Raw genomic sequence first — 10649 nt, forward strand, 5'->3', positions numbered from 1 at the left:
GACACCCAGTAGCAGTGGGCACAAGTAGGGCTCAAATCTTAATTCCCAAATACTACTTTCCTTTTTAAAATAACTAGGGTCCCTTGGGAAAATGGCTGGAGCATGGTAAAGACAAGATAAGCCTAGAACATCCTATGCCAGAACGTAAAGCAGTCGCTCGATGAGGCATGTCTTCAACAAAACACAGAAGTAACCAGCTTGAAAGGGCTCCCACAGGCCAGATATGAGACAATTTGGGCATATATCAAGTGACAGATATAACCTGTGGCAAAATGAATTTTCCAAACACACAACAATACCTTCCAACCCACATGCTGTTACACTATGGCCCTAAACTCCTCCCGAAAGTGAGGGCGTCTATGCCACCTCCTCTTGACCTGTGGGTAGAACTTTGTGGCTGCTTTAACCAATAAAGTATGGAGAAAATAATGCCATGAGAATTCCAAGACTAGATCATAAAAATGCCACATACCTCTCAGGATGATCATGCTCAGAATCCAGAAACCACGTTTGTAGGAAGTGCCAACTAGCCCACAGAGACACCAAGTGGAGATGGTCCATAGCAACCACCAGCATGGGAGTGAAGAGGCCTCTTGAGGAATCTAGCCCCTAGCTGTCAAGTCACCCCCTGCCTTTAAGTCTTCCCAGATGAGGCCCCAGACACTGTGGACCAGAAACAGACCATCTCCCTCCCCTGTCTGAATAGAACTGACCCACAGAACTAACGAGCTTTCTAAATAAAATGTCTTACTCCACTAAGTTTGGGGTGGTTTGGTACACAGCAATATAACCCACTCGAAGGTAGTGATATACTGAGTTTGATGATTTTGTTATGGATATGTAGGAGAATGTTCTTGTTTGTAGGAAACAGTGTTTAGGGTAATGTGGCAACTTTTTTTTGGCAACTTAAATGATTCAGGGAAAAAAATTCTTCACAATATACTTGTAACTTTTCTATATATCTGCAACTATTTCAAAAAACATTTAAAAATGTAGGTTATACACGCTAAAATATGTATTAGTCAAACTGAAGTGGCAAACATTTGGTTATTCAAGTTCACTAATAAAGAAATGCCATTTAAAATAATGTCAACTTTTTACTATGAAAACAGTTAACTATTAAGATTAGTAACATCTGGTGGTAGTAGAAGCAGAAAAATTATAATTTTTACACATTTACAGGGCAATCTGACAGTATCTCTCAAGACTTTTTTTTGAGACAAGGTCTTGCTCTGTCAACCAGGCCCGGACTGTAATAATGGCTTGATTACAGCTCCCTGCAGCCTCAACCTCCCACGCTTAGCAACCTCCCAGGCTTAAGCAATCCTCCTCCCTCAGCCTCCTGAGTAGGTTGGACTAAAGGTGTGTGCCACCACACTTGGCTAATTTTTTTTATTTTTTGTAGAGGCAGGGTCTCCCTATGTTACCCAGGCTGGTCTTGAACTCCTGGGCTCAAGCAATCCTTCCCCTCGGCCTCTCAAAGTATGGGGATCACAGGCATGAGCCACCACGCCTGGCCCTCTCACGATTTTCAAAGACAATTTCTGAGAAGACAATTCTACTTCTGCACTCCTCTCTTGTATCCTTCACCCAAGGACAGGCTTAGTGATCCCTCCTAGGACTTGGCACAATAACCATATACCACTCCACTGCACTACCCACCACGCTGCAATTATCTACTTATATGTCCAGTTCTTATATTGGGCTGAACTACTCCAGGGCAGAAATCATGTCATATTTGCTTGAGAGGGTCCCATCACAGAGCACAATACATAGCAAATGTTCATTAAATGAAGTAAAGATACCAAATAAACCAGGATAAGAACCATAAGATATGCAGAAAGTGCTGGGGGTTCAAAAGAGGGAATGGCTATGGAAAGCTGGTACCCAAGACACACAATGTGAATAAATTAGCATTAAAAGATGATTGAGGTAAAGGAGGAAACATCTGAATTTATTTAGCAAAAGTAAAACCAGAACGGTAGACTGGAATCAAACTGGGAAAGGAGTGGGAGCAGAAAGGGTTAACATATAACAGGGAGAAATTTTTGATGGGTAACAAGCAAACAAGCTTTTGAGAAGCTGTTTTGGAGGGGCTAAATTTCTTTTAAAAGTTATCTATGTGAAAAATGTATCCTGGTCTCAGCCAAAGGAGAGATTTAACGATCATTAGCATTGTAGAACTGGGAGGATATAAAAATCATAGGAAATAGTTTGAAATTTTTCTTTAATAAAATGCACTGATTTGGGTTCTAGCCTTCAAAAGCTTACACTCCCATAGAAGAGCTGCCATAACCTCATTACGCACTTGTAAACACTAAGCTCAAGGTCACTTTCTAGCCCAGACCAGCTTCTCTGGCCAGAGCAAAACTCAACAAAAATTCTGTTAGCTGCTTTCCACGGACCCTATCAGACTTGATTTCATTTCTTCCTTAAAGTTTCACTATCCTCTCTATCCTCTGGGGTTCTTCTCCAAAAGCTGGCTGACAAACAGGATTGTGTAAAGTAGAGACCATCACCCACATTTTTCTGAAACAGGGAAGCTAAATTTACTGCTTCCAAGAAAGTCTCAACTCACACAGCAAGAGCTGATCTTATCAAAGCGTTTTGAGAAACATGGTGGACTTTTAAAGCAGAGTGATTGGGGATTGGCTGATTCACGTAAGCATGGTTGTACACACATGAGTCTCAGAAAGGGGTTACTAAAATGAGGCTCTCAGCGATCGGGCACGGTTCTGTGGTTACTTGTTCAAGGCTTGGGACTAGGTCTAAGGAGCTGTCAACCTGATCTTTTTTTTTTCTTGAATTTGAAAAATAGGAACTTTTTGTTCTCAAATAAAAGTGCTCTCATTCCTTCATCATTGTTATTGTGGTCCTCCTAAACAAAAGCACACAAATACCTTTTTATTAAAAAAAAAAAGGGCGGGGAGGGAGTTTCCCTTTTTTTTTTTTTAAGCAGTTTGCTAACTGCTTTAGGGAAATCAACAGAGGATTAAAAAAATGCGAGTAAATTACAGAAGTTTCATAACTGTTGCCAATCACTTTGGGGAAGGGAAGCTGACTAATTTATCCATTCTTAGATCCACTCTTATACCATAATTTATCAATCCCAAGATATACGATCCATATAAAATGCCCAGTGGTGAATTAACTAGGAAATAGTTCAATGTTTTCATATTTATAGATCCTCTATATATACTGTTCTCCATGGATTCTTAGTGCTCAGTAAAATCTGCATTTTCACCATGAGAACACAGCAGGCTCAGCAGGGCGGCCAACTGTTTACCTATCGTGCACTGAACTATCCATCTCAATTCAAAATAAATCTCAATTCCCAAAGTTTGTGGTAGGCATGGAACTACCATAAAATTCCACTGCTATGCACAAGAAAATATTATTTTCCAAAAGGGTACATAAAGAATTTCTCTCTCTTTTTTTTTTTTTTTTTTTTGTATAATGATCTCTTAAGGATATTCTATCATAGAAAAAAATACACTCTAAAAAAAAAAATGTTGACCAGGCACGGTGGCTCATGCTTGTAATTCCAGCACTTTGGGAGGCAGAGACAGGTGGATCACCTGAGGTCAGGAGTTCAAGACCAACCTGACCAATATGGTGAAACACTGTCTCTACCAAAATTACAAAAAAATTAGACAGGCGTGGTGGCATGTGCCTGCAGTCCCAGCTACTAGGGAGGCTGAGGCAGAAGAGCTTGAACCCGGGAGGCAGAGGTTGCAGTGAGCTGAGACCGTACCACTGCACACCAGCCAGGTGACAGAGTGAGACTCCGTCTCAAAAAAAAAAAAAAAAAGCCATTCAGGTAATACAGTAATAAATCATACTTTTTAAGCCACAGGACTATTTTTAGTTCCTGTGAAATTGCACAAAACGATGGTCACCAAAAAGGATTCTGGAGCTGTGTTCCTTGAGTTTCTATCAGCTCTATCGTTTAGGAGCTACGTAATCTTTAGCAAATCACTTTCTCTAGCCCTCAGCTGGCTCTTCCGTAAAACTGGGCAAGTATGACCTAACTCACAGCATAGCTATGAGGATAAATGAATTAATACATGCAAAGTAGCACATAAGCACTGAGTGTGCTATTAACTAACTCCAAAAAACTAAATGAAATGTCCCAACGATTGGAATACAGGGCTTTTTTAAAAGCAACTTTAAAAACACAGAATATTTGGATCATATATTCAGAAGATCTGGGTTCAAACCACTGGGAGATACCTGTTTCCACCTATATAACACATTGCCCTAACAGGTCTGGGATGGCCAGAGGGTGAAGGGCAGGGCAGAACCCAAGTTTGCAATATACTGTTGGTGAACTTACGAGGGCAATCACAAATTAACCAACAGCATATTGCAAACTGGGGTTCAAATAAAGAAGGTGTCGCCGGGCGCGGTGGCTCACGCCTGTAATCCCAGCACTTTGGGAGGCCGAGGCGGGTGGATCACGAGGTCAAGAGATCGAGACCATCCCGGTCAACATGGTGAAACCCCGTCTCTACTAAAAATACAAAAAATTAGCTGGGCACGGTGGCGCGTGCCCGTAATCCCAGCTACTCAGGAGGCTGAGGCAGGAGAATTGCCTGAACCCAGGAGGCGGAGGTTGCGGTGAGCCGAGATCGCGCCATTGCACTCCAGCCCGGGTAACAAGAGTGAAACTCCGTCTCAAAAAAAAAGAAAAGAAAAAAAAAAAGGTGTCTCCCAAATCCCAGAATCTCTTCAGCTAAAAATCTCAGCACAGCTGTCATCTTCCCCCATAAACAGTGACCGACTCTTTCAGCCATGTCCTAACCCTCACTGTTCCTCCTCAGCTAGGGGGCCGCTAGGACAACCTCTTGTCTCAGCTGCACTCCTGCACTTCCTTAACGCACATCTGTCACTTCCACGTTTAAGGACCACGGGCTCAATCCTGTCTTCAGAGTGAAGTCCTAACTCTAACTGAAATTTCAAGCACGCTGATACGCGGCCAACTCTCCGGGAACACAAATAAGTTACACACACATCACCGACTTCCAACCACAGCTGAACGTGTGCTTTACACGGCTCTTACCTTTTCACATGCGGTCCTCTCTCCCACTAACGACTGCTCAACCCCACAAATCGTACCCAGACTCCAAACCCCCTTTTTGATAAAAGCTGCGCGTGCCAGACGCCCGCAGTCTTCCACAAGTATCTGCTGCGGCAGCGGCCAATCCGCGTCGTCGGTTACCTGCCGTTGCCCGTTTCTCCTCCCCCGCCCGCTCCCCTGCGGCCAGGAGATTCCTCGAGATCCCAAGAGGCAGTGAGGACCCATGAAAAGAGAGTAAGTTTTAAGTACTCAGGCACGTCTTCTGCTCAAAGAAAATACCTAAAAAATATTTAATTACTTCTCATTCTGCATCTGTACAATATGGAAATCGGCAGTTACAATTTTTAACATTCCAAAGCCGAATGTGGTACAAAGTTTGTAAACGGAATCTATTTCAACGCAACCAGCCACGGCAGATGAAGAGTTACTTTAAAGTCAACATCTGCGTATCAATGATCGATACTCGCATCAAAAGCTCAACGGGGAAGAAACGGCCCCGTCACCAGCTGTTCGTCAGACCGTTCTACGGGGAAAAACCTGGGCAGACTGAGGTGTCACCGTCAGCTCCTGCCCTACATTCGCCGTCACTCAACGCTCCTCCAGGGAAACGCTTCCAGGAGAACCCGGCCTCGGGGCTGCGGCGGCCGCGCAGCCCGTTTCTGGGGTCCCCACTGGGGTGGCCCCAGCCCTCGGCCCTCTCCGCCTCCACCCCAGTTCCGTCCCCTCTACTCCTCGCCCCTTCACCAACGCCCTTCCCTCCCTCGGTCCCCGTCCCCACCTGCCTCCTGCTCCTCCTCTCCCCTTTGGTCCCCGTCCCCTTCTCCGCCCTCCCGGGGCGGCGCCCGCTCCCACGTGACCGGCGGCGGGTGGGGCGGGCCGCGGGCGCGTCGGGGGACGGTGGGCACCGTTGGGGCCGCGAACCCGCGCCGAGAACGTCCCGGATTCCCCAGGCGGCCACGGGCAGCGCCAGGGCAGGCGGCGGGCGTGGGTGTGGGCTGGGCGCCGGCGTGGGCGGGGCTCGGCCGGGACCGGGCAGGGGGCGTCGCCGCGCGGGCCGGGCGGGCCGGGCCGTACCTACCGCTCCGCGCCCAAGGAGCACCGCGCCTCCGCCGCCGCCGCCTCTCGCAGCGCTGCCGCGTCTTCCGCCGGGCGCCGCCGCGTCCCGTGGGGCCGCCTGCGCCCTCCCGCGCTTCCGCCCCGCGCGGCGGGACCCCCGCCTCAGCGCGCGCCCACCCCCGGCGCGACGCGTCCCCTCCTCCCGCGCAGCCAGAAAGAGAAAATGGCGCTCGATTGGCCTCAGGAAGTGACGTTGGCCCTCATTTGCATGTCGGCGCAGCCAGCCAATGGGAGCAGAGTGTGCTTGGGGCCCCTGGCACTTCCCACAGGCCCCCCGGGGGCCCCTGGCTAAAGCCGGACTCGAGGCTCTGGAGTGGTAATGGGGGGCCCCTGCTGGGCCCCCTGACTCCCTTCTGGCCCAGGGAACTGCTCTGCCAGTTCCCCTCCACATCTGTGCAAACTCTCGTGAGAGTTTGAGTGGGCGATGACGTCACTAAAGGGGTGGGGAGAGTGTGTCACCAACCATGTGACCGATCACATGTACTCACCACAGCTTTGACTTCATTTGCATGGAATGGGGGTGGAGCTAGTGGCAGCTCCAGGCGTGGTGGCCCCGCCCACATCGCAGAGCCAATGGGAGCCCAGCTGTGATAATGCTGCCTTGCCATTGGAGGACAGAACTTTGGCTCCCAGAACTGGGACCAGAGTGCCATGATTGACATATCCTGGTGGACCGACTGGCTGGGGTCTCCTGACCTCATCATTCCTATGGGAAAGTGATGACACCTTTTCTTGAAAATTCTGGTTTTTAGTTAGCTCTACTGTCAGTTGTGCGGGGAGAGGGTTAATTGCGTACGTTTGTATGACTCTTAACCTGAACGTTCACTTTTGCACAGGCTTTTATCAGTTGTGTAGCAGCCACAGTTCATTGCTCAGAGTGAGCGCCGACGTGGAGTGGGGCCTTCAGAATGGCTCGAGGTCTTCGTCCGTAGAGTCCCGGGGCCGCTGGCGGACGCCCTCGTGGCGCAGAGCACGTGGGAGCGGCCACAGGGCAGCCAGGCGCCTCCCCCGTTCCTCTGAGCTTCACCCCGAACCCCGCCCTAGCGCTGGCCCTGACCCTGGCCCTGGCCCTCCCCCAGCGTCCCCTCCCCGACCCCAACCCGACCCCAACCGGCCGGCCTCGGGGGCTGTTCCCGGCCTCTCCTTCCTGGCGAAGCGCCCTGGAGGGCACCCCCGGGCCCCTGCACCCGCAGCCAGCCTCCACCCTGAGGCCCACTCCGGCCGCGCGGGGCAGAGGCCGTGCCCAGGCTGGGCCTTGGGCTCACGGCCCTCTTCAGAGCCTGCTTGTCACCGTCCACTCGCCCGTGGTTTCAACTTTTCCCTCTCGATGGGAGCCATCTGGTCGATTTAGCCGAGTGACTGAAAACATGATAGGCACTAAATAAACGTCCATATGCATTTTAAACTTGTGTTAAATGGTGGGCCGATGTGACCTGACCACAATTGGCTTTTTTCCTACAGGAATACAAGTCATAACTGAAGGAGACTTTACCCTTTATGTTTGCTCATGAGCTACGAGTTTATTTTGTTGCGAGTTACAGTGGTAAATGGGTACGATGTCCCCATGTATCTTCCTCGCAAAATTATGGGTGGGATGAAAAACGTAGTTAAAGCCTTGCAGTCTCCCGTGGATCCTCTAGTGACCTCTCACTGCATCATGTTTCTCAGAACAGCAGTCCCGGTGTCTGTCTCCTGGGTCCCCTGCCCGCCTCCCACCCCACCCTCACCCCTCGGCAGAAACACCTTGGCCACCAGTGCCCTCCTAACTCTTGAGCCCAAAACGGATTTTAGGCCTCACCTTTCCGGATGTATTTTCCATTGGTCAGTACAGACCAATGCCCCTTTCCCGCAGATTTTCCGCAGCAACCCGCCCCCGCCCCCGTATTCCCCAGACGTGCTCCTTAATCTCCACACTCACGAACTGTTTCCTACTCTGCGCCCGCATCTCTTCCTCAGCCCGTCCTTGAACGCGTGTTCTCTGGGATCCTGCGGGCGTTTTCATTCACGGTGCAGCACGAACGCTCCTCGCTTCCCGTGTGCCAGGCACTGTGCTGGGTGCTGACACTCCCACGCCTTTCATTTTTATTCTGCCTTTTGTCCTTTGTTAATTTCCACCACAGATTCAAACCTTGTTCTTTGAGTTCCAAATCAATATCTCCACTTTTTTCCTACGTTTCGGTTTTATTTTTCTGGCTGCCAAAGGGAGCAGCTCCACTTCAGAGTCCCACAGGCAACTCAGATTCAGGACATTCAAATCTAAGCCCATCGGTCTCTCCTCAACAGCCTCTCCTTCAGCAAGGAGTGTCTTCCCCATCTCCAATTTTCCAGTTTTACATCCCAGATAGTCATCGGATCTGTTCCCTCATGTGCAGCCCCAGCACCCCTGCCTGCAGGTCGTCCCCTGCCTGCAGCACCTGCACAAGCTCCCACCTTAACCTCCAGCTCGGTGCCTCAGGTACTTTCCCCAGGCAGCCCGTTTAGAGCGTGAATCAAGCCCAGCTGGTCAGCACGGCACACAAGTTCTCCAAAGCCGACCAGTCAGTCCCCAGCCCCATTTTGCTCCTGTAAACACCACATGGTGTTTGTTCATGGGATTCCTGTCCCACCCCCTGAGCTAATTTTCATTCCATTGCCATTCAAGGCTGAGCTCTGCTGGCCTCGCTCCCAGAAAGAGCTCCCTGAACACACACACACACACACACACACACACACACACACACACACACGCCAAAATGTGGTAGGTACTTTTTGACATTCCCAGAACATTCTGTGTCTCCTGCTGCCCTCACCATCTTGTTTACTGTTAATCTGCTCACTGCTTGTCTCTCTAGGGCAGCGCCAATAGGGACCATGTCTCATTCATCATTGTATCCCTGATGCCTACTTTAATAAATACAACATCAACATTGTCATAAATATAATAAATTTTAATAAATGTAAATATGATACAATTTAAATGTTGAATGAATTAAGTTTTCCCCTGCATTTTGCTGTGAAAGTGTTGAATGTACTGAAAAGTTGAAATAATGGTTCAGGGACACCATCCCTTAGCTCTTCCAGTATTCACCTCGTGACTCACTTTGTCACCATCAGTACACCATCCCTAAACACTTCAGCGTGGATATCTGATGAACACAGTATAAAACCACCGTCCGCAGCTCTACGATTAAAATGACTGTGCCTCCCACCGCAGAAGGAACGAGCAAGAGGACCTGCGGGGCTTGTCAAGATTATTTTCAGAGACTCAGGAAAGTGCGTGACACTGAAGTCATCAAACCAAAGACACAAGTTGGACCTCAGGACTTGACCGGGCGAGTCACAGCTCAGGCAGGTTCATTCTACACGGCCTCTCCTGTGTAACAAGGCCACAGACTTGGTGGCAGCGTGAGAGTACATTCCTTGACTCCGGTTGTTCAGCTAGGCTTAAAGGGGAAGATGCCCCATGGAAGCTTCCCACTCTCTCATCTAGGCCCCCCATACCCAGCGTCGGCGTTTGTAAGATAATTGTTCAGAACAGAGGAAGCCCAAGAGTTCACTGTGGCAGCCACGGGCACCTTTGTGCGCATCAGAAAAGCAGGGTCCCTCTGGGTGTGCGCTGCCCTCCGGGACCTGGCTGGTCAAGGTGAAGGGGCCTCCATGTGTTTTTCAGTGTCCCTTCCTCTGCCTCTGTGCAGACCCAGCCCCACAGCAGGGCCCTGACCTATGTGAACAGAGTGAGCTGGATTTCAGCTCCCACTTCCCACTCCACTGGCTCTGTGTAAAGCACAAGCGTGTACAACTATAGTCAGCAGCCCGAGTCTACGCACAGAGACGACTGTGCCCGTGCGTGTGTACAATCAAAGAAACTGCTGAGTTCATCTAAAACCACTGAGCCGCAGCAAAGGGGAGCTTTGGGAACCACTCACATGTACCTTTCTCTCCTTTCTTTTTTGAGGGTTGTTTTTGTTTTCTGTTAGAGACAGGGTCTTACTCTTAGAGACAGGCTGCAGTGACAGGATCATAGCTCACCGCAGCCTCAACCTCCTGGGCTCAAGGGACCACCCCACCTCTGCCTCCCAAGCGGCTGGGACTACAGGTATGCGCCACCATGACTGGCTAAGTTTTTGGGTTTTTTTAGAGACAGGGTCTCACTCTGTTACCCAGACTGATCTCGAACTCCTGGACTCAAGAAATCCTCCCACCTCAGCTTTCCAAAGTGCTGGAATGAGAGGCGTGGGCCACCACACCAGGTTATTTCTCCCCTTTATTCTACACACGCCCTGTGTAGGTCCACCAGGTGCCAATAATAGTGTCGAACAGACTCCACCCCTGCTCTCCTGAAGCTTAGGTTAGTGCAGGAGAAAGGCATCTGTGAAATAAATACACAATGAAAATATAATTATAAACCTTGGTCAATGCTCCTGAGAAAGGAATCTCCATATATGCCTGTGACCCAGAAACGTGATGTAGACCA

General features: G+C 49.5%; 1 protein-coding gene across 2 annotated transcripts in view; it reads right to left on the reverse strand.

The window, feature by feature from the left end:
• ADNP2 (ADNP homeobox 2) overlaps window positions 1-6372 on the reverse strand; it is a 31488-nt gene extending 25116 nt beyond the window's left edge. The window contains exon 1 of one of the 2 annotated variants that reach the window (XM_064370124.1): window positions 6159-6372. The gene's annotated coding sequence lies outside the window, so the exon portion shown is untranslated. Of the gene's footprint in view, window positions 1-472; window positions 4339-6158 lie in introns of those variants that run through there. The other variant, XM_012473491.2, reaches the window with a different exon arrangement.
• Between the last annotated feature and the right edge of the window lie 4277 nt (window positions 6373-10649).

Source organism: Aotus nancymaae, unplaced genomic scaffold, assembly GCF_030222135.1.
Source record: "Aotus nancymaae isolate 86718 unplaced genomic scaffold, 86718_ANA_hifiasm-v0.15.2.pri h1tg000100l, whole genome shotgun sequence".
Taxonomy (NCBI): Eukaryota; Metazoa; Chordata; class Mammalia; order Primates; family Aotidae; genus Aotus; species Aotus nancymaae.